At 30.8% G+C, this 25,774-nt stretch overlaps 2 protein-coding genes across 3 annotated transcripts in view; one reads left to right on the forward strand and one right to left on the reverse strand.

Annotated features, from left to right (window-relative positions):
* LOC129947430 (UNC93-like protein) overlaps positions 1 to 25,774 on the reverse strand; it is a 191,119-nt gene that overhangs the window by 72,875 nt on the left and 92,470 nt on the right. The window contains exon 1 of one of the 2 annotated variants that reach the window (XM_056057981.1): positions 7,942 to 8,980. The exons of the other annotated variant lie outside the window; for it this stretch is intronic. The gene's annotated coding sequence lies outside the window, so the exon portion shown is untranslated. Of the gene's footprint in view, positions 1 to 7,941; positions 8,981 to 25,774 lie in introns of those variants that run through there. 2 annotated transcript variants of the gene reach the window in all.
* LOC129947436 (protein stunted-like) overlaps positions 1 to 25,774 on the forward strand; it is a 75,682-nt gene that overhangs the window by 41,422 nt on the left and 8,486 nt on the right. The window lies entirely within an intron of this gene.

Consider the following 25,774-nt stretch of genomic DNA (forward strand, 5'->3'; position numbering starts at 1 on the left):
TAGGTACGCATATAAAACAACTTTAGTGTTCAATAAATTAACAACTTATAGTTTTATAGTTCTTTATTCCATTCATCGTTAATCATCAGAAAAACAATAAAATACAAAAATTCATCTATGTATCTTTAAAGTAGAAGAATAATTTGGCAATCGCATCGCTAACTATTAAAATCGCGTTTCATCAGATTGTTTATTGCATGTTTTCTCATAAATATTTTTGACATTCTTTAAAACAAACAAAAAACTGACAAAAAATTATGATTGACTGTGCGGTTTTTATTAATGATCTTTTGATTCGAATATGACCATTCCTCACGATTTTTTAATTTAAATTTATGTAGTATATGGCAATATAAGAGTCTGACTGCTATGCGGCAAAATATAACACCCATTATAATACCTCTCTGTATATATGAATAAAAACAAGCTTTTGAAAATAACCGCAGGCTTCGTCGTCGTTGGAACTCGCTTCAGAGTCAAACTTATTTCTTTCAAAAGAACTTTATAAAATTTCAAAAGTGGTTCAATATATTGTTTGGTTGATTGTTTTTGTTCGTTCTTTGTTTCAGGAAACTTACAGCCACGACCGGCAAGCGTCAATCCAGCTATACCAAATTTATAAATGAAATGCGGTTAGCTTTTTGTTTTTACGCCCGCACGGCGCAAGTTTTTTGCGTTGTTATAGATACATTAGATTGGTTATAACTTTTATAAACATTAAGATTGTTTAATGCATGCATAAGTATCTAGATCTGTTAGAGTATCAGATATTGTGATGTAGATACATATAAATATCTATCTACAAGAAGACCAAAAGAACAAGCGGCTATACAGAACAACAACAACAACGACTTCGACCAACAATTTAAACGTATGGTATGCTGACGACCTTGTAGGTTGTTTATTCCGCATGTTTTGAAGCACGTTTTGGGGCATATACTCGCGTATAAATAAATATGGCTTGATTAACTACTCTTACTTTATATCATTTTTATTTAAGTAAGTTTTCACACAATTGTGTGAACTCTGTCTTAATTTCCTTAATCAGCAAAACAAAATTATTTCACAATCATAAAATAACAGACAAATAATTTTATGAATCATATTTTGTTTTGTATTTTTGGTTTTCTTGAGTTGTTTGCATGTCAAAGAATCGTATACTGAAACTGATGGTAAAAATGGTCTGTTGTATGATCTGAATCATTTATGGATGATTCCTGGATTGATCCTGTATAAAGCAGTAACTTCAAGAAACATGTACGCAATTGATTCATTAAATTTCTTTCTTTTAAGAAGTTTGTTTACGATGGAAAAATAATTTTAAGATTGACTTTTATTTCAGAAAAGATCCAGGAGAAATCATCGACCTTATTGATTCTCGGCCTTGGTAAGTGGTCATGAGATGGCTGACTCAGTATCTACGGTTCTTTGACTGTTAACTTAGTCCAAGCTTATTTCGCTTAAAACTGAAATAGTTTTTGAAGATATCTTTTTGATCTAGAACCATTACGGTTAGCAGTTAGAAGCCTGATCCCATTTAAGTCAATGTTAAATCCTGACTGAGAACTTATATGTATGTTTTTTTTCTCAAGTTTTTCCATATTCGAACAATTAACAAATTCTTCAAGAATTGTTTGAAAAATTCTTCTCGTTTTAGAAGTTTTATAAATTTAGCATACAATTGTAGGTCCCTTTGGAATACGATAATTATCGCGCAGGATAAGGGTTAAAAAATAAATTGGGTGGCGCAACAGTCCGTTGAGAACTAGGGCCTAGTGACTTACAACTGTCAACCATTCATGTGTGCGAGTAATGGTGTCAGGAATGGAGGGGACCTACAGTTTTTAAGCCGGTTTTAAGCGGCTAATTTGAAAAAGCACTTTTCGTGACAGGAATTACTCTTGGAGAATTTGTCAATTCCTCGTAAGAGACAGTGGAAAAAACTTCAGATGGCATAGGCAAAGATCGAACCCAAGACCTCTGGTATAACAGTCCATTGCACTAACCATCATGCCACGGGTACTACTACAGGAAGTTTTTGAAATTACCAAATTTATTTATTCAGGTGGTGGAGGATGTTTTGGAAGAAAATTGTTAGAAATTTCCAGAAATCAATTGAAAGTCCTTTGAATTCACAAAATTTTTCCAAAAGAAATTATAGATTAAAATAGCACATGATTTAAAATAAAAACAATTGATTTCTATAGATGAAGCTCATAAAAAAATAATTTTTAAAAGCTTGAAAAGTGTCATAAATACAATTGAACCTAACTCTGAATTCATCAGATATAAAGTAAAAATAAAATCTACTTTTCAAACGTTGCTTCTTTTTGGCAATTGAAATTATTTCCCAATTTTTAACCGCTTGAGATTCCAAGTTAAAAAAAATTGTAACACAATTCACTTCTCATATGAATATCGATTTCTTAATCTTTTTATCGCAATCTTAAAATTCATAAAGGAAAAATATTATTTGGCAATCATGATTTTTTCAAATCACTTCAAAATAAAAAAAAAAATTATCATCGATCTTTTCGGCACTTCTCCAAAATTTGCGGTAGATTCAATGAGATTTCTGAAAATTGACTAATTTGGCGGTATTTAGGTGGCAAAACAAATTATTTTAATTAAAATTCAATAGAAAACGAACAAAAATTCCACTCAATATTAAATCAATTACCATTTAGCAGAGATAGTAGATATCAATAAAAAGATTTTTTTGTCAAGCTTAATTGAACCACGCAAAAATAAGACATTTAATCAAAAATCAGTTAAATTTTGTTATTAATATAATTTTCATTCATTGTTTTGAATAAAAGAGGTAATTTTTTAAAACGGACTTGTACCTCTTAATCGATTTTGATAAATGCAATAATTTTGCATTAGAAATACATACGTAGAAATAGAAGTTAAAAGTTTATCTGAAGGTCTGGAATCGAGTGTGAAACATTGCGATTGACTTAATAAAAAAGTCCAAAGCAAATTTTGATCATCTCCTTAAAAATAAATCGACCAATTTTTTATAATTTTCGTAATTAATTTTAACACTTTTAATGCATTTTAAAACAGCGTGTTGTTCCATTTTTACTTGTCAAATGTCAAACTATGACAGTTCTTTATTATTTTCAAATACTTAAAAATTCACACTGCTAAGAGTCCTATGTTAATTTCACCAATTTAAGTTACAAAAAATAACTACATTTTCAAATTTAGGTGTCTTTATGGATGTTTCTTTTTAATAAAATATACTAAGTTAATTTTTGACAAATGTCAAATCAACGTCCGATTCGACTTTATAGACCCCCAACTTTGGGGATCTAGGATATTAGAAATCAGTTCAGGCCTATTTTTAAGATTGATTCCGGTCTCGGATTAAATTTCAGACCACAAGGCAAAAGGGAATTTCTAACCATGGATTTGCCAAAAAGTCATAAACATTAGCCGCGTACTGTTAAATGTTGTGGACATTGACAGTTTCATAAAGTGTAAGTTAATAGTTTCTATCATTAAAATTGGATGCATTATATTGTATTAATGGTTCCAGTTTTCAATTTATTTTGGAACTTTGTCCGTTTAAAATTTAAGCAAGCCTTTAATATTTGAATATTCGTTTTAACAAATGCAGGGTGCTACTTTTTTCACAATTTATGAAATAAACGATTTGTTGAAAAAAGGAGAACATTTTCTTGAACACCTATATGACGTACTTTTAAATATTTCTCTAATTTTATTTAATTAGAACTTCAAAAAATAAATGTAATATGAATGTCTTCATCTTTTTAAAATGTCATTTTTTGTTTGTTTAAATATTTGTGCCTAATTAAGTAAGAAAAATATTTAAACTAAATTAGGACCTATTACACTGGTCAATAAGGTTTTCTTACTGGAAATAAAATTTCACTTTTCCAACGGTTTTTGGTGACCTTAATTAGAATCCCGATTTTCAGAATTGTAATTAAAGTATCACGTGAGGTTTTTAATATATACATTTTTGATATTCGAAAAAATAAGGCTTTTTGAGTCATGAAGGTATAGTATTCGAAACATTTTCATAAGTTGGAAGATATTACTTGTTTAACAAAAATGTTGAAGTAACGCTAAACCATTTATGTTAAAATGGGTTTCAACAAAAAAGACAAAACGGTTTAAAAGTAAGCTTTCCTCTTGTAAAGAATCTGTTGTCTTAGCAATTGTATTATATCAAGCTTTAGAAATAGAAACAGTTTTTTTTTTTAAGTTGAGCAAAAAGTTGGAATAAAAGTTTGGATTCAAAATCAGCACTGAAAAGAGGCTGAGGTGCGACCCACACTGATAACTTCCCATTCCGTCTGTCAATTTGTCTTGCTTAAAAGTTTGTAGGTTTTCGTGTTGGGTAAAAAAAGTTGTCAGTTGAATTATTCTTCAAAATTTTTAAATTACCAACAATATTTTTCATATTGTTTAGCTTGAAAATCTAGTTTTATATAGATTTTTATTCGAAAACATTTTTTTACATATTTTAGTAGCGTTTCTTAAATTTTTATAAATTGGGTGAATGAAATTAATTTGAGAGATATCAAGAACCGAACATCAACTTTTACCAAAGTTTTTGTAGATTTTATTTTTTTATGAAGAAACGGACTGTTGGAGTTTTATAAAAAAAACTACTGAATATCGAAAACAATATTTTCTGTGAAATAAAAAAGTTTCAAGACAATATTTTTAATTTTTGAAAAACTATTTGAGTGGAAAGTAAATTTTTAACAAGTTTTAGTGTTGTTTAGGTTTTTAATTCTTGTAAGAAAATTGTCAATTAGATTTTTCTCAAAATTTAACTGAATGTTGACAACAATATTTTAAAAAAGATAAAGGTAGTTAAAAGTCAATATCTTTAAGTTTTGAAAAGATATTTGAATCGAAAATCAATTTTTATCAACTTTTATTAATTTTTTTGTTTAGGTTTTTATTTTTTTGTAAAAAATCTGTCAATTCCATTTTTCTCAAAATTTTTCAGAATGTTGAAAACAATATTTTTAAAAGATAAAAGTAGTTTGAAAAAACTTTCACATATTGGCTATATGTGAAAGTTTTGAGAAGATATTTGAGTCGGAAATGAATTTTTACCAACTTTTATTAGTTTTTTTGTTTAGATTTTTATTTTTTGCAAAAAAAACTGTTAACTTGATTTTCCTAAAAATTTCACTGATTATTATCAACAATACTTTTCAAAAGACGAAAGTAGTTTAAAGCCAATATCTTAAAGTTTTGAAAAGATATTTGAGTCGAAAATTAATTTTTACCAACTTTGAGTAATTTTTTTGTAGGTTTTTATTTTTTATTAAAAAAACTGTCAAATTGATTTTTTATTTAAAATCTTACCAGATATCGAAAACGTTATTTTTGTTGCTCAAAACTGTTTTGGAGATAAAATCATTTTGTATTCGTAAAATTTTCGAGGTGACAATTTTTTTTTTTTTCAGTTTTTTTTTTTTGATTTATAATGAAAACCGTTAATTGGATTTTTTTCCAAAAATATACTTGTTTGGTATCATGTTACAATATATTATATAAAATTTAATTCAAGTCTCTAGGGGCATTGGTTCGTAAGATATTTGGGGTTAACCAAAATGTTCTCCTTTTTTAAACTGCTATGGTAAAAAAACCACCCACGCATTTTTTTTCTCAAAAAAGGCCTTTCTTTTATTTATTTGAAATCGATATCTCTTCTGGCTCTTAAAGTATGGACGACAAAAAAAACTTCTCGAACGTACAGACTCTTTCTAAAAATCTTTTATTTCAACTCCAAGGACCTTGAAACGTCAAGAAAAGTCAAAATTTTGAATTTGACAAATCGGACCCATTACAATAACTTCCTATAGGAAGATTTTACGTATTTTTAAAAACTATAAAAGCATGAAATGGAAGGCATCCTAAAAATTTCATCTTGAGAGTTTCTAGAAACTAAGTAAGATACTAAAATGATTTAAATTGAATCTAAAAGAAGAAAGATTGTTATTCGCATTTTTAGAGGAGCATTTTTTAAAAACCTCACGAGATAGAAATATTTAAGTGCAACATTCGAATTTAGGAACATCTTAATCATTTAAAAAAAGTATTAATTTGTTTGTGGGAGAGGAAAAAACGTAATTTTGTCGTCTAGTGTTATCTCCAAATTAGGATTAAAGCTATTAAACTTCAAGCAAAGACCTAAAATTGTAAAATATTGAAAAACTAAGAAAGCGAAATCCTTTAAAAAGAAAATTTGTCCAAAATAGTATTAAAATTTCATTAAAATTTTAAGAAATTGAAACAAAACTAACTTATTTTTCAAATTATTTAAGATGAAAAATGTTATTATAATACTTATGTTTTGGTTAAGTATATCAGCAACTCAACAAAATAAATTTTGCGAAATATTAATTTTTCAGAAATAATAAAACCATATTCTTTTCCTTAAATCAAAATTGCTTTATCTTTCTATTTTTGAAAGTAACAATTTCCTAATTTCAAACATTTTTATTTGAGTCAATGATATTTTTGGTATTGAGTCTAAAATTATTTTTTTTTTAAGATTTTGACACCTAATTTAGTCCTTGTTTTGATTTTTTCATTAATTCATTAATTATATTATTTAAGACCTAGCCTGATTACTAATATTATAAACATTGAAAAAGCAAATATCAAAACAAAAACAAGGAAACTTCAACTTCTTTTGTCGTCGTCGTCAAAACAAAACTCACCAAAAAACAACGATATACAATTAAGATTAAAAAACAAAATTAAAATTAACTAACAAGTTTCCTTGTCACTTTAAATTCAAAATAAAAAAAAAACAGGCACACTCACATAATCAAATACAAAAATGGGAGAGTCTTACGTCAAACATTTATATCAACAGAGAGAAATTAACAATAAAATACAACAAAAACAACAACAACAACAAAAAAAGTAAAATCCACATGAAACTTTCCTTTAACAAAAATAAAATAAAAAAATATATCTATTCAAATGTGGATTAATATAAGAATCATATCAATAAAATCGAATTTAAAATTCTCCACAGCCATCAGCTTCAGAATCATCAAAGCTCCCTAATTTAACACGTTTTTAATTTTTTGTTTCTCTTCTTTAATCAAGCTGAACATATATACATATACAGAGTATCTATATACAATAAAATCTGCCATAAAAGAAATAAAATTATTCAAAATATTATAATTTCTACCCAAAGCCCAAATTTAAAACAAAAACATTACACTTTGACTCCAATTATGAGCTGAGCAAAGAATATAAATAAATAAAATTTTTATATTTTCAAACAAAAAAATGCAAATAATACAAATTTTAAATTCATTGGAATTCAATGAAATATTCCTTCTAACATTTTATTTCAAATTCCTACAAACATATACATTACGAAAAAACAATGATATTAAAAAGAAAATTCTATCCAGTTTAATCTGGATTAGGGTTTTACTAATCGATGATGATGATGAAGATTAGAAAACCCTATAACTTGTTTCAATATTTATAAGTAAATGTATATTATAAAAATGTACATATACAATATATGTATAACCGGACTTGGCGACAGTGAATTTTTAAACAAATGTCAACCATAATTAATATAGTTTTTTTTGTTTGTTCGTTTTGTGGTATTCTGACCATTTTATCACAATTAGCCTACACTAATTTATTAATAATTATACCTACGCTTCACCTATAAAGGACAAAGTAATGATGAATATTTGGCTCGTTATCACTCTAGACACTAATTTGAATTCATTAACATGCGAGCCAAATCGTTATTTATTTCTTTCATTCAACTGTAACGTGTCTCAAAATACAAAATACAAATATCACTTTTGTTTTAAAAATAAAAATACATCCTTCAAAATAAAATATATGTAATAAATATTTCAATCCACAAAATTTAGTTATGAAAAATAAATAAATACAAACCTTTTAATCGGTTCGAAGAAACCGTTGTAATTTTTAATTTTAATTTCTATTCGAAACACTTAACTATTTGAAGCGAGAAATAACTTATTCAGGAAACAAAATAAACAATTTAATTGCGGTATTCGATAATTTCAATTGTTTTCTAGTTTTTTTTTTCTATAATTATTTTATGGGAAAAAGTATCTCGAACGATTAGTTTACATTTCCGGAGAATTTTAATTTATAAAATTATTTATCGAAACAAAAATTAATAACCAAGGATCTGTGTCTTCTTTTCAAAAAAAAAATATTATTCAAAAAAAGAAAAGATATCACTTTTCTAGACCACAATTTCAAGAATTAGGAATATTTCGTATTTTTTTAAATTACAAGAAGCCGAACAGCGCAACACACTTTTGCTGCTTTCAAGTTACGATAACGAATTGAGCGGCACACTAACTTCCATATGTTTCCAACGATTCGGTTTTTTTCCTTATTTAAATACCGAATATTGCGAAAAACGAAATTTAAAAAATCAAATAAAAATTTTAAAAAATAAATAAAAAGAAACAAATATTTTTTAATAACTTAACAACCACCCGCACCCGATGATAGTATAGGTAGTAAAAAATCTTCTCCTTTTTCAGAGGAAGAGAAGGAAATAATATATTTTATTTTTGTATTACGCGAGTTTAAGCGAAGAACAACAAGCGAACGAACAAAACGATGAAGCTTTAGCGAGTGAATTGAAGTGAAGATTGAATTGAAGAAGCAACGAGGAGATACTTTTCGACTGAGTTTTCGACTTGTCTGAATTTTTGTAGGTTTGGTTTTGGTATATTTACTAAAAACTGATATCAGCAGAGCAACAACTAACCCCGATCGCGGTTTGTGTCTCGTCGTCGTTGATGGCAATGGCGATGGCGATGTGCGAAGGCGATGATCTATCTTTGTGCTGTGTGTTGTGTGCACGCGCGGATATTCAATTCAAGTAGATACAAAATTTGAGATTCGAGATTCGAGAGCTTCTCTTTCGGTAGATACTTTAATCCCATCTGAGCGTGGCTAATACGAATCTTTCCTATATAAATGCGAAACGAGTTTCTCGTTATGACAAAAAGGAGAGGTAGGTAATAATAATACAAAAATAAAACAACACAACTTTAACTTTGTTATTTTTTTTTATTTTTTCAGTTTTCAGTTTTATTTTTTTAACTTTTTCTGCCATCAATCGTAGCTTTGCTTTTGTTGCTTGCTTTGGTGCGCTGCTGCTTCGTGAAAACGATCTTGAGTTTTGTTTACACACAAAAAGCTTGAATTGTTGTCTTTTGTCTTTTTTGCTGCTGGGAGATTCGATACACAACAACGGGAAAAGCTTTGCCAAAGCAGCTTAAGATACCCTCGTCTATTGCAAATTTGTTGGAGGGTTAATTTTTGTGGGAACTGTGCAGTACCATTATTGGCCTGGCTAAGAGAGAATCGATTTTTTTCTCTCTTTCTTTTTTTTCAAACCGAGTAAGCAGCAAAGAGAGGTAGTCTGCTCTGACTTTGAGGAGAGAGAGATTTGGTGATCATTTTAGTTTTAAGCTTGCTGTGTGTTTGGTCAATAGGCGACACTCTTTTTTTTTGGCAAGCATACGACGATCTTGGGTGTTGCTTAAAATTTTCCACTCTTGCATTGAAAATGAAAAATAAAAAATAACCAACGATTGCATTCCTGTGTCAAAACTCGTTAGTTTGATCTCGTTAAGAAGAAAAACACTCAAGTGTTTTTCTATTTTCCTAAAAGCCAAAAGCCTGTTTTAACTGGTAAAAACAGGTAATGCACTATACCTACCTTTAATATATGCAGAAAAGATTAAAATATCACTCAAACACTTTAATTTGTGTGAATATTATATGCTTATGATTTTCACACAATAAAAATATGTATGTTAAAAGGATTAAAAAATAACATCTTACAAGAAAATTTAAATACATTTTAGGTATCAATTTAATAAAAGTACATTTTATGTACTTGCATATCTAAGTTTGTGATTGCAGTTTAACAGTGCGGTGCATTAATTTCTTGTTTGGATTTTGTTTTCTGCGAATTTTTAAAATATAGGTTGGCAATGTTATAAAATAAAGATTTATGACATGACAAGGTTGCAAAAAACTACCTCTTGTAATTAAAATATATGATTTTTCGATTGCAATATCTTCAATGTGAAGAAAAAAGTTTTGCAGAATTTTAGTTCTAAGTAGTGCAGAAATAATCCACTAATTTGTATGTTTTGTTTAAAAGACTTGTCAAAGTTTAGAATCCAAAATAAGGGACTTTACAATATTTTTATTTTTTTTAGAACAACATTATTATTTAAGTAAAATTTGTAATGTTTATCAGTCAAATGCCCTCCACTGCTACGGTTCCAGTTGCAACACTACATCCTTTTAACTAACATTTATTGATAACTTCTAGTTTGTCATCTGTATGGTCTTCAATCGATTGTGAAACATTTACATATATCCTGTCTTTTACTAAGTGGCACTAAACAATAAATCACAAGATCTCTGTGGATAGTAGTGACCACCTCTTGCAAAAATAACATAATCTGCAATCATCAAAATAAAATAGACAATTGAATTATCTGAATCACATCAATATTTTAGGGTATTAGAATGGATCTTAATGGATCCAAGTGTTACGGTAACGTCATGAATGGCCAGACTATCAACCTTCCGAATTATAAGATTGACAATATAGAATTAACGAAAAACTGTCAAAATATAACAGTACAACTACCTGCCAGTATGTGAAAGACAGTATTAATTAAAATTTAATTAAAATTAAAACTTTTTTGTTTCGTGTTGCCCGTGATTTATTTTGAAAAGCCATTGAGAGGTTACATTTCGATTTCAATGCTTTCTGTTACTGTTTTTAACAAAATCTTCTTATTAATGTTAATTTGCGAAAAAACGCCAAAAAACTAAGGTATTTGTAGAATAAATAGATTTCCTTCTTTTTTCTGCCAGTTTTATCAGCTTGTATACTTTTTAATGTAAGAATATTAAAAAGGTTAGGCTACTTAAGTTTGTTTTAAGAATTTAAAACGCCTTAATCACATATAAAAATGTCTACTTTGCATACAATTTTGTTTTAGAAATATGGCCACAGTGTACTTTACTATCAAAAATATAATTTAATATAATAATATATTAATTAAATATAGTCAGACGCTTTACCAACATACATAAGCCCAAAAGGGAAAAATACGCAGCGTTGTTGCCGAAATATTGATCTAAATGTTGCAAAAAGTAATGGATAATTAGACTACGAACAAGCCATGTCATTCATTTAAAAAATATTATCTTTTATTCTGTTTTAAAGTTTAATACTTCTTAAAAATAAACCTTTTATTTGTATGCTTATTTAATTAAACAAATCTTTGAATATTATCAAAATGAATACCAAATCGTGTATGACTACAAGAATGGTATACTTGGCGTATACGCAATTTTATTATTTCATCGACTTGAATATCTTTATACTTTTCTGTCGGACGTTTCGTAATATTTTAGCTAACCACTTACATGAAGTTGAACCAGCCTGTGTACAATTTTCAGTGTTAAAATATTATTAAATGTTCTGCTTTTCAGCAAACTCAAGTTTTTTAAAGCATTTTTCAAGGTGAACAAACCCTTTTGAAAAGAAAAATACAATCTTAGTCAAATAATTATTTATATTTTCCTCCTTTAATGAAGGAATAAAAGGATAAACATAAAGCTCACGTTATTTAAGCTAAATTTTCCAGTTCCTTTTTTTTTAATTTCAAAAGTGAATGCATAATACGTAATTCGAATAGTAGTCCCCGTGTCTTGGTGGTTAGTGCGTTGGACTGTCATGCAAGAGGTCTTCGGTTCGATTACTGCCTGTGCCACCTAAAGTTTTATTCACGGATACTGGCTCTTGCGAGGAATTGAAAAATTCTCCAAGAGTAATTCTTGTCATGAAAAAGTGATTTTTTTAATTAGCCGTTCGGATTTGGCATATAAACTGTAGGTCCCCTACATCCCTGCAACTACTCGCACACAGGAATGGTTGAGAGTTGTAAGTCACTAGGTCCTGGTTCTATACGAACTGTTGCGCCACCTAATTTATTTTTATTTTATAATTCGACGATTAATACAAAAATGCTGATAAAAATAATATCGGGTTTTTTAATACATACTTGACAACTTTTAATTTAGTTTGTGAACACACCCTTTTCCTTATCATTAAGCTGTCATTGTCAATTAATTCCATAGCTTAACAATTTCATCATGGTAAAGTATACGAATAAGCGTCTGCAAATTATAAATATTTTATAAAATTCAGAGCTGGTCACATCAACCTTAAGAGCGTTAATTCCATTTTTCGTTCAAAATTTGTATCCTAAGTAGAAAGCCAATAACAAGTTTAGTGCAAAATGTAATTCTTCATTTTCGCCATTTGATGTTGAAACAACCCGTTCTCTAGAATTGGGCAGTAAGGAACTTGGCTTACCATTTAAATCGACGTATTTTCTCCGATTGGTCAAGTTATCGAGTCATTTATTTAAAACCCTTTAATTATGTATATCGGGTTCTTCAATAAGAGGGCTACAAAAGTATTTTTTTCTTTAAATAAAACAAAACGGTTTTGGATATCAATGAAATTCTTTATTCCTGTGAAAGTACGTTTGATTCCATTATGTATGGAACTTTTATTCTTTTGCATGGCCACCACGGGCACACTTGCAGAAGTCCAGACGTTGAACTCAATTTTCGATGAAGTTTATCAATCCCCACTGGTTTGTTGGCATTTGCCATTCACTTGACGTAGCCCAACAGGAAATAGTCAAACGGCGTCAAATAGCACGACCGAGGTGGTCGAGCGACTGGACCACTTAGTGAGATAGCACGTTCTCCAAACTTGTTTTCCAATAAATTGATTATGATATTTGCTGTGTGGCTTGTGGCGCTACCGTCCTTGTGAAACCACATGTCCTCTAAGTTCGTATCATCCAATTTAGGCCAAATATATTTGATCTTGGTCATCACGAAGAAGTACGGTCCAATGACACAGCCGGCCCATAAATCACACCAAACCGTAATTTGTTCAGGATGCAAGCGTTTTCAATTCTTGCTTCAATTTAATCTTGTAAGGATGTAGGCCAAGATTTTTTCGAAAAACACAACAACGTCACAGAGATACCCAACGCTTGAGAACGACATATACGAGACACATTTAAGCTTTCTGCAACTGAAGCCTCAGCGTCAGCAATATTCGCGACACTACGGGTACTTCTTTGTCTCACTGGCATGGAAAAATCTTGAACTGTGCCTGTGGATTAAAATTTTTCAACTAGACGCTCTATAGTTGATCTGGTAGGACCATTATGACGACGATAAATTGGACGTAGCGCTCTTAACGTTAAGGCTACTGACTTCGAATTTCGGTAGTTAATTTTAATAATGTCGATTCGTTGTTGACTCGTATTTCTCTCCACCATGAAATGGCACACCTTACTGACGAGAAATGTCAAAACAGCGTTAAGAAATATGGCGTTGTTTGCTGTCCATGTCGCTCTACTTTTGAGCGTCCCTGTTGAAAAACCCTGTATTTTGCTTTATTTGAATAAGTAAGAAAGAAGGTTTTATTTAATGTTGACTCAAGTTTTGTTAAATTTTTTGCAAAGATTTTTTATAAAACAAATCAACAAAACTAATAATCATAAATTCTTTCAAAAATGTAGGTTAGGAGCCGAAGCCGGAGTCGTAAACGGAATACCTGTCGAAATATTAAAAGTACGCAAATGCAGATGCACGAACACAACGCGACGGAACTGGAATCGGAGCCGCAGCCGCAGTTGAAAGAGATGACCAACTTTTAACTTTGATGTACGACACTTTTGACGTCTATCATTTTTAGCACATCAAATTTGATTTTGTGGTTTGTGTTTGTGCATTAAAATAATATTTTTTAGTGCGGTTGTTTGAATAAATAAAAAAAAATTAAATCAAATAAAAATTAAATTAAAAAATACAAAATGGACGAATCGGAAAAAAATTATCCAAGCGGTCCCTGTAAGGGACGGCCTTTGGAATTTTGAAAGCAGACACTACAAAAACAATTTAACTGAAGCAAAGGAATGGAAGCAACTGCCCAACAGTTCAATATGCCAAGTGGGTTTTATGTGATGTTGTTTGTTTTAATTTTTATAATTTATGTTTTGTTTTTTAGTGGAATTCATTAAAAAGTCGTACGACGCATTGTGTGCGTACTTTCTGTACGTACGAAAAGCTGTGACAGCTATTTCAACTCTGGCTCCAGCTGCGGCTCCGATTTTTGCATTTTTTGTGTTCCAGCACTTAGATTCCTTTGATCCGTAAACGTCGATATTTGTCAAAATTTTCAATTCGTCAATTCGAATCGATAATAATAGCTTTGAATACAAAGCCCAATAGTTCAGTCAACGAACGAAAAACTGCTCTAGCGGCAATGAAGAGAAACACTCAGTTTGTTGTAGTTTTTCACGTTTATCTTGAAAACTATTTGTCGTATCAAAAAATAATCTTCTACAAAATTAAAGCTTATTAGTTTTTAGTTTTTAAAATAACTCTTAAGTCATGTAAGGAAAACATGTGATGATTTTTTTAAACCTTAAACGGTTCTGGAAATTCTTATACTAAAGAAAACGAACATTAAAAATAGAAAAAGGAGTGCATAGCAAAAGGGCATAGCATTATATCAGTTGTGCGTCCCAGATTATGTCTCCAATAGTTAGTAAGCCTTATATCAAGCTATCAAGCTTAAAGCTCAGTTGTTGGAGATATATTGCCACACGCGGACTTTAATGTCAGAATGTTAGATGAACTAAATACATTACATTATTTCGGCCGGATAATTTTTAATCGCTGCATTTGCATGTTCTTCCATAGAAAAAGAAATCAACAGACGAAGGCAACAGCTGAAAAAACTACCTATTGCTAAATCAACTGGATAACTTGGAGGAAACTTCCTTAGGAAACATTTCAGAAAAAAGAAAAGGCGGATTAAAAAATTTAGTTTTTGGGAATGTGAATGCGTGTTCCGAAGAAATGTTACACCCAAAGCCATATGATACTCCTTGGTTGGCATCAAAGTTTACTGGCATTTACGATGTTCCAGGTTGGAAAGGATACATGCACTCAATAACAACAGGCTTGTATAGTGCAAAAACTAAAATCATTCCTATTCCGTTCATAAACTCTCCACCGTCCGAATATAATACATTGCACTATGCTGGCAGTTGCAAAATTTGACCAAAAATGTCTGGTGGTAACATTTTACCAGTCTCTTTTTATACAAAGAATAAAAGTCATTGCCGCAGCTTCATCTGAGTCCGTCTATCAAAATGCGTAGTCAGATTGGGTGCACCTCACCTGTTAATATCCTATAATGTTCCAATAGATTTTCTGATAAGTGGAAGTGGCCTGCAAGATTTAATGAGAACTATATGCACCCGGTTTCTATTGAAAAGATGCTGTAAGGAAAAGCTTTCGCTTAAGCAGTTGGAGTTTTAATAATAATAATGGAACAAGTCGACATAAGCCAACATGAATTAGAGAAAATCCAAAATCTCATGAAAAATGTTCTTGATGAGTCTCCTTCAAAACAACCCTCATTTGATCCAATAAACAAACAAACCTTAAAAAACTCAAATCATGGACCAACAGCAGCCTTATGGATTCAGTTGTTTAATATAAATACATTGTTTAAAAATTTTATTCACGCTTAGCAGTCTGGCGATTGGAATGTCCATATTAATTGTGTGAAGAATATGATTTCAATGCCACCAGACACTTCTCGTACCCCAAATCATGTCACCTTTATTTGCAGGACATGATAAAACTGCATTCTGTGATGACCCAAGATGAATTTAAAACCTTTGTGCACTTTAGTTTACTATCAGAAGAACTGAACGATTTCGCACAGGGGTGTGGTCGGACCAGACGATTGAACAAACTCTAATGCGTGGAATGAAGAGTATTGGTGGCTTGACACCAAGGCGTGAAATCACTGATAGTGTACTTAGCAAATGATTTCTAGGGCTGACTGCTACTCATGAAATTTTCTCATCACTCGAAGAATTCACTGGTGTTATTTTGTCTACTAGTGAGCAACATGAAGATTTTGGGGAGGCACGTACAATTAGAGATAATACAGACATTGCAAAGCTGTAAAATTGTTTCCAAATTCATTCTCCAGTTACAAATAAAATCCTGTCATAAGCGAGTGGCATCGTTGGAGGTAATAAAACAGCTTGCTATAATGCTTATTCTCTAGGCATGCAGGCAATGAGCCATATAGTGGGCCAACGAGTTTCAGAAGTAAGAAGGGACATACAAATTGCACAATACATTTTCTGTGTGTACAATTACAGACACGAACAAATGCATACCAATTTTGTTTAGGACATTTAATAAGCTTCTACCTGTGGCATGATGGTTAGTGCGATGGACTGTCATGCGAGAGGTCTTGGGTTCGATCCCTGTCTATGCCACCTAAAGTTTTTTTCACGGGTACTGCCTCTTTCGAGAAATTGACAAATTCTCCAAGAGTAATTCTTGTCATGAAAGTGCTTTCTCAAATTTGCCGTTCGGATTCGGCTTAAAACTTTACGTCCGTTTCATCCCTGACAACAGTACTCGCACACAGGAATGGTCGAGAGTTGTAAGTCACTAGGCCCTAATTCTCAACGGACTGTTGCGCCACCCAATTTAATTTAATAAGTTTTTTTTCGTGAGAAAAAAACACGTGTTTTTCTTAAATGCCGATACAGTTTTTTTCTAGAAGCTAAAACAAGTACAAACAAAATTAACATCATATTTCTTTATGACTTTTGATAAGCTTTAATTTTGTTGAAGATTATTTTTTGATATGCCAAATAGTTTTAAAAATAAACCCGAAAAATTATAAAACCGTTTGTTTCTCTTCACTGCCGCTAGAGTTATTTTATAAACTATAAGACATATGAAACAATTAATAAGAAATTTTTTTATAACATTTAATGAGCTTTAATTTTGTGGCACAAAGTTTTTTGATACGACAAATAGTTTTCGAGATAAACGTGAAAAACTGAAACAACACGACGGATTTTTGGGAACTTTTTGTTGGGTCATCACCAGACACCCAAGTTTCAAAACTGTTGGATCTTTTTTGAGGTGAAAACCTTCATTAAGTGGACTACAAAGATAACATTTGTGTTGCGTACCTATAAAAATAAGGATATTTTTTTAAAAATGTTTAAAAAAAAAAGTTCACGGAACAGGGACATGAATTTGAATACCTAGAGTGATCAACAAGTGTTAAAAGTAATCCAAGAAACTAGAGTTTCCAAAATGTATGATAAGATCGAATCAAAAGAACTTCTCTAACAGTGTTATTTTATTTCTTAGGGTATGCTATCTCTCCGTAAAGGCATTTACATATGTAGCTCTTAATAGCTTATTATTGTTTTCAATTAAAAATATCTTCGATATTAATTATTGCCTTATTTTGAAAAACAAACTCCGTAGCCAAAGCCAGATCCACATCCAGTACCAGTATAAGGCTACTACATAATATATTCAGGGGTTGGACATGTTTATTGTATATTGTATCTGTCAAAATCTCTTAAATGTTATAAATTAGGATAATCCTTTTTCTTATATGACTGCACTATTTAAAATGTGTGTACTTATTTTGTTTTTATTTGCCAAACAATTTCCATTCAGTCAAAAAGAAGGAGAACATTGTAAAAAGAAAAACTCAAGACAAATAAATACAAAACTTAAGGCTATAATGGCGCCTCAGTGAGTACATAATATGCGATGCAAAAATTACAGTACACGGGTGCAAAAGATATAAAATGTTTGTTGTTGTCTTTTTTTCTTCATACATTTTCATTTCTTGTTAAATGCAAAATAAAAAACGATTTTTAAAACAACAACAAATAAACATAGTAAATTTCCAGCTTATAGTAGAGAAGTCTGCTGATGATCATGGTTTTGTCTCTCTGTGAGCTGTGTTTGTGCCTGGCCTGGTGTTGTGCACTTGACGCAACGCAAGCAGGAAACCGCTTTGTTCCAGTTCATACTAGAACCAAAAGCGAAAGTTGGTAGTAGGTACTAGGTACTCGTAGTCGTACTCGCATACGATACGCTGCTGGCTTAAATTCGCTGAATGTTTGGTTCGATTTGTTTAAGCCGAGTTCCAAGAGCCGAGAGTTGAGAGCTTGTGACTTGTGGTAAATTTTGGGCTACGAGAAGCATGAGATTCAAAATTGAGAATTTGTATTGTTTGCTTTAAGAGAGACTTGTTTCTTGAAACTAGAACTCTCAACTTGTGCACCATTGTCTTTTCAAAGCCATATCTATACCCAATCAGTTGGTCTTATGGATTAAGGTTGCTAAAGGCTTAAGACTCTTGAAAAAGCTTTAGGTCTGCAATTGTTTTGGAATTAATTTTCTTGAGAAGAAACCTGATTTTGTTGGTTGTCAGTAAATTGTTTACAGAACTTTTGTTGTAAAATAATGATTTGTGGGGAGGGGAGGGGGAGGAGAGATAAAGAGAGACAATAAGAGAGATAGAGAGAGAAAACGAAGATATTTATGTTTAAATAAGTGCCAATTGGAATTTTTATATTTCATAGAAGGGTTTGGGGTCCCCCGTGGTTAAAGATAATAAAATCAGCAACACCTTGCTTGTGGCATTCCATTATTGATGTACAAACTTTTATAAGTCTTTTGTTTTGATGTTGAGCTATAGCGCAGGTACCTTACCTACATTATTATAATCTTTTCAATAAATCGGTCACGATTCATTTTTTTTCTTTTTTCTCCATCTTAAAGGGTTTCGATATTTTGTTTTATTGGTTTTATTGTTTAACATTTGTTAAGTTTAAAAATCATGTTTATTTATAAGATAGGTACCTAATCAATATATCCACATGTATTTTATTAATTTATTTACATAGGTATGTTTTTTAATTATTGTCGTAGGATTTAACTGTGTTTGGTGTGCTTTTTGACATATAAAGTTTATAAGTTGTAATAAATAACTTAAACTGCTTTAAACCGACTTTTGTTTACATAGAAAAAGGGTTCAAGTCTAGGTAAGGTAAGGTAAGGTACACAAGGTGCATCTAATAAGATTGATTTGAAAAAAAAGTTAAAGCTTGTTTTTTATTAGCATGAACCTATTAATATTGATGAATAAATATTTGTTGTTTGGGTAAAAAATATTTTTGATTTTTATTTTTGTATGAATTTATTATTTGGAAGAATAATTAGACCGTATATCGATTATGAGGTGTGATTGAGCAAATATTATAACCTTCGCAGGTTCATATATTATTATAAAATGCTTAACTTTATGAATATTTAAAAATGTATTTATTTAGTTAATTTTGCAATCGATATAGAAGTAAATATTATGAATAAAATAGTCTTTGACGATGTTTAGAATTGGTATAGAAGTATTTCGCGAGATAATGTTATACCGCATCTTTTGTATAAGATTGAAGTTTTTTCTTCCTTTTTGCATTGAATAAAAGTTTGTATATAATTATTTGAGATTCATTTAGTATAATTTTGTAGATTTAACATTTTAATGTGAGGCTTTTAAGTTATTCTTTTGTTTCTTTTGTCAATCGATAGCGTAACGAGTTTGAAGTTGAAATTTTCCAGTAATACCTAATATTTATATGGCACATGATGTGATTGAGTGAAAATTAAACGAACCATATAACTTAAAGTCGAATAAAGGCTTTGTTAGTTGAAAGCACAAATATGTATAGATTATGGATCTAAGATTTGAATTACATACATATGAGTTTTATAAGCATTGTTTTTTGTTTTAGTTTAAAAGCAAAAGATTCTATAGCAAGAAATACCAAGAAGATTTTTTATTTCCAAAAAATACATAGAAGTATTTATTTTTGAGATTTAGATACTTTAACTAAAATTGAAATGGTAATACAGAAAAAAAGGGTTTATGGAGGACCAAACTGCAACTCGTATTTTAAAATAGAATCTGAATCGTATAAAGCTTTTTAGATAGTTCAGATGTCAGATTACATTATTTTTCAATTTTTAATAATTCAATTTCTAAATTGTTTAGCTAGTTTAAGTTAAGTTATAGTGGCTGTCCAAGATGGGAACGGACACACTTAGGCCAGTTTAATGGCTCATTTTGATACCACATGAATCTTGAGGCTTCCTTCTAAGCTCAATGGAACCAGCTTGAGTGCCTTACGAAACGTGAGAGGCTGATTATACCGACATGATTTAGATCTTTTAGGTGGTTAAAGAAGAATTCTCTTAGGTAATTCTTGCGTTTTCGAGCTACACAAGGGCATGTGCAGAGAAGATGAAGAATTGTTTCATCCTCTTCCTCGTCCATACAGCTTCTGCAAAAGTCATTTGAGAATACGCCTAGTCTCGTGGCGTGCTTTCCTATTAGACAGTGTCCGGTTATGACACTTATTATCGAGCTTATATGCGATCTGCTTAGAGAGAGCAAGAACCTTGAACGTTTTCAATCCAGTGTTGGCCAGATATTTTTTGTGACTTGACATGTGGTGATGCTGTTCCACCTGGAGCCTGCCCTCCTCACAGCCTGCATTAGCATCAGTTTACAAGTAACGATTGGTATGCCAGTACTTGCCAAACGTGGTAGCATGGGCTGAACTGTACCGTTCCTGGCGAGTTCATCTGCCTTACAGTTACCTGGAGTGTATCTATGGCCCGGCACCGAGCACTGTTGCGCCATATTAGAGATGATTGACAGTTATGGACTGTTATAGAGTTTGTAGAGACAGAGTCCAGAGATTTGATAGCGGCCTGGCTATCAGAGAAAATATGGATATCAGATGTTGATATCACGTTTTCTTTGAACCAAGACAAGACTTCTTTTATCGCCAAAAGTTCCGCCTGGAACACGCTACAATGATTGGGAAGGCGTAATGAGAGACTTAATTTCAGTCGTTCAGAGTACACACCTCCACCAGCCCCTTCCTTTGTTTCTGACCAATCTGTGTAAAAATGGATTGACTCATCCTCCAAGAATGTCCTATCCTCCCAAAAATATCTGGGAGGTATAGAAATCTGGAAGTTTCTGTCGAATTGCAGTTTGGGGATGGTGTAGTCTGCGTGATTTGGAATTGATTCTAAGTACCTTAGAATTACGGAGTGGCCAATGTTGTTGTTAGTCCACTGCGACGAAGCTTTGAGGAAAATAGCAGAGCTTGCAGCTATTTGTTTGCTAAATATGTCAAGAGCTGTAAGGTAGAGCAAGGTGTCCAGTGCCGCAGACGGGGTCGTGCGAAGCGATCCGCTTATACATAGGCAGGCTGAACGTTGGACTTTATTTAACTTATCCCTGTTTATACCTTTCTCTAAAGCAGTCCACCATACTGCCACACCGTACGTTAAAATCGGTCTGATTAACGATTTGTGTAACCAATGCGTGTTTCTGGGTTGTAAATCCCATTTATTACCAATAGCTTTTTTGCAAGAAAAGAGAGCTACAGTAGCTTTTTTGACTCTTTCCTGTACGTTAATGAACTACCGACCTATTGCTAAACTATCTGTGATACCTAAACTGTTTGAGTCAATCGTATGTAGCGTGTTTTCTTTTCACTGTAGTTCAATTATCTGTTATAACCATGCATGGTTTTGTTAAAAAGTGTTCAACTGTTACTAATCTGTTTCATTTTACGTCCTTTTGTTTAGATGTTTTTGAAAAACGTGAAGAAGTAGATTGTATCTTTACTGAATTCTGGTGTCCCCAGGGTAGTCACATTGGTCCTATATTCTATTTGTTTTTTTTTTTATAAATGACTTGGTTTCGATCATACAAAATTATATATATATGCTGATGACAATAAAATTTAAAACAAAAAATTAACTCTACACCTGACTGTCTTTTCAGACTAAATATTATTCAGGGAATGGTGCAATAATAATCGGCTTGTCCTTAATGTTGACAAATGTAAAACTATGTGTTTTAAACGCAAAAAAGGTCCAATCGTTTTTAGTTACATGTTTGATTCCTGGCCTTTAAGTAGAGTATATGTATTTTCTGACTTGGTTGTTGTCTTAGATTCTAAGCTAAAATTTAATGAACATATTAAATTCATAGTTAAAAAGCAAATTGAGTTCTGGGTTTCATTAAGAGATTTGGTGACAATTTCCGTGAATCATGTGTTTTAAAATTACTTTTTGTTTCATTTGTGAGACCAGTCCTGGAATATGCTTATACAGTATGGTCACCTTACTACGTCGCACACGTAACAAGACTCGAAGTCATTCAGAAAAGATTTTTGCGTTTTTTCTACGATCATAAATCTTCCTTCTTTGACAAATCATAGGATGTACCTGCAGTTTTGTTTTATTATTGGAATTATAAACGGACAAATTTCATCACAATCAGATTCTTGGTCGTTCAAGTATAAGACTCCAGAAATCATTGAAAACTAATTTTAGCAGATCAAACTAAATCTATAATAAATTTCTCTCTTGTATTTATTCACCAAATGATAATTTAAAAATTATAAATTGCAAATTAATATTTTTCAACAGTCTAGTTTAAGTTTTTAGATTTTAAGTATATATAAAGAATTATTAACGTTAGTATTTAACGAATTATAAATAAATAAAATAAAATTAAAAAAAATGGGTTAATTGTTGAAAATGTAATGAGTTAACCCAAAATATTTCACAAGCCAATAATGCTTGCGACTTGCATTAAATTATTTAATGTGAAGTGATATTAAAATAATGTAATTTTGGAAAAAAAATAATTTTACATTTTTTTTATAAATAAAATAAACGTAAACATAAATAACTATCACCTCAAATATTTTATTTTAAAACAAATTATTTTATCTCCAAATTTTATGCAACGAAGAATAACGTTTTTGACATCTACTAAAATTTTGAGAAAAATCGAATTGTCAGTGTTTTTTACAAAAAATACAAACCTACAAAAATTAATAAAAGTTTTTAAAAATTAATTTTGACTTGTTTATTTTTTTAAAAGATATTGGCTTCAAACTAATTTCATCTCATAGAAAATATTATTTAGACATTCAGTAAAATTTGTATAAAAATCCAACAGTCAGTTAAATAATAGTACGAAAAATTGGTAAAAATTGACGTCCGGTTCTCGATAACTCGTGAATTAATGAAAGTATTGCCTTCAAAATGTTTTAATTATGTGCTAAATTTTATCATTAACGTATACTAGTCTCAGAAATGTTTTTCGATTAAAAATGTCTTAAACAAATATTGATTTTGAAATCAAACTATTTCATCACATGGAAAATCTTGGTGGTAATTTTTAGTTTTTAGTTTTTTAGAAAAAATCAACAGACATATTTTTTAACCAACACGAAAACCTACAAAAACTGATAAGAAATGGTTTTCGACTCAAGTATTAGGAGAACAGAGAAAGATAGATAAATCCGTTGAGAACTAGGGCCTAGTGACTAACAACTTTCAACCATTCTTGTGTGCGAGTACAATCGTCAGTAATGGAGGCGACCTACAATTTAAAGCCGAATCTAAAAAGCTAATTTGAGGAAGCATTTTTCATGACAAAAATTACTCTTTGAGAATTTTTCAATTCCTCGCAAGAGGCAGAACCAAAGATCTCTGCCATGACAGTCCAACGCACTTACCATCATGCCCCGGGTATACAAATAAAGATATTGACTTCAAATTATTTATCACACACATAATATTGTTAGTTATCTCAGTGGGTCGCATCCCAACCTCTTTTTTACACAAAACTTTGAAACTTTGGTCGCATTAGATCTGACAATACTTTCTGCAAGTTATCATAATTATATCCTCAATGACTGTACCAATTTTCATCAACATGGGAATTGTTTCCAAGGTGTTGACAGTTTTATTTTAATTTAGACTGGATAAAATTATCAATTTCTTCGTAAGTTCAAACTAAATTTCGGAAAATTAATATCTTACGAAAGTATTTTTTTTTTGATGAAATCAAAATTAGCAAACATAAATCAACTTAAGAAATTGGAGAATTGTTTGTCTTATATTTTTGTATGCAAAAACTTTATAAGAAAATGGATTTCTTAAAAAAAAACTATGACACTTTTAACTTAGGCTTAACAAACTGTGAATTAACATGCCTTGAGAGACCTTTTTCCTTTTTTTTCTTAGTTACAATCTAAGATTTATGTTTACATAGAATATATATAAAAATTCAAGTTCATTTGATTGACCCCAGACATATTGCACCCTAGAAAACTAATTAGCATAGTGCAAGTTTTCAAACACAATAATTTCCTTTGAACCTTGTTATTGTATTTACAAAACATGTATATTTGCAAAAACGAGATAAAAATAATAGTCATGGGTATTTTGGTATTTAGATCATGCACAAAAGCCCGCATATTTATTTACATAGTTTATCTACATTACCTGTTTTTGTTTTTAGTTAGTTAACAGTTTTGAAATATTTTTTAATTGGCTTGAATGTGGTTCAGGTTGAAATTTTAATTTTAGAAAAGAACATCTAGTTTAGTCTTTACTATTGTTTATTATTTGTCCTTGTTTTAAAAACAATTTGCAAAGTCAAACAAAGACCCACCTTGTGAACTTTTAGAAAAAAAATAGAAAAGCAAAATGTATATTAAAATTCTTTAGACAAAAACGAAAAATTGAGGAAGATTAAATTTAATACACATTTTTATCAAAAATGTATTTAAATGAAAAATATTTTACTTAACCAAAAACTTTTTTTTAAGTTATAGCAGCTATACATATATTATCATTATCATTCATTTGTTTAACTATTCAAAATTTTCATTTCACTCAGTTTCAAATCAATGTATTCGAATCACTCTATTTAAATTAACTATCGTAGTAACCTTTGGTAATAGTGGCATCATGGTTAGTGCGTTGGACTGTCATGCTAGAGGTCTTGGGTTCGATCCCTGCCTATGCCATCTAAAGTCTTTTCACGGGTACTGCCTCTTGCGAGGAATTGACAGATTCTCCAACAGTAACTATTGTCATGAAAAAGTGCTTTCTCAAAATTAGCCGTTCGGAGTCGGCATATAAACTGTAGGTCCCCTCCATTCCTGACAACATTACTTGCACACAGGAATGGTTGAGAATTGTAAGTCACTAGGCCTTGGTTCTCAAAGGACTGTCGCGCCACCCAATTTATTTTTTATAGTAACCTTTGACATTGCATTTTATTATTGAGAATTTTACTTTTGTTATTCGTTCTTAGATTTTCATTGTTTTCTTTAAAATTAATAAATAATTTGTTTTAGTTTTTTAATACGCTTTCGTCTTTTAATTTTTTAACTTGAATTTTATTGAATCGATATTGGTCAAGTTTAAATCACGACCATAATCCATATTGGTGACCCCTATGCTGAAAAAAAGTACGCATAGCAAGAAAAAAGGATTGTTGAATTTTTCGAAAGTTCTACAGAAAATAATTGAAAATGCCAGAAGATGACCAGGTCAGACAAAACGTTACCGGTGAATTGAATCGTGTTTCTATCAAGCCACCACCATTTTTGTAAGACCAACCCGACATATTTTTTATTCAAATGGAGGCACAATTCAACATTGCTAACATCAAATGCAACACAACAAAATATCACTACGTCGTTGGTTCATTAGATCAGAATGCTTCTTTACGTCGTGTCAGCGTTACACTTAGAAATCCACAAGAAACAAATAAATATGAAGAATTAAAAAAAGTAATAATAGCAGAATTTACTGACTCTGATCAATATGGATTTATTTAAGCTTCTAAAAAAAATTAAAGAACTTGCAA

This window comes from Eupeodes corollae, chromosome 2, assembly GCF_945859685.1.
Source record: "Eupeodes corollae chromosome 2, idEupCoro1.1, whole genome shotgun sequence".
NCBI classification, from domain to species: domain Eukaryota; kingdom Metazoa; phylum Arthropoda; class Insecta; order Diptera; family Syrphidae; genus Eupeodes; species Eupeodes corollae.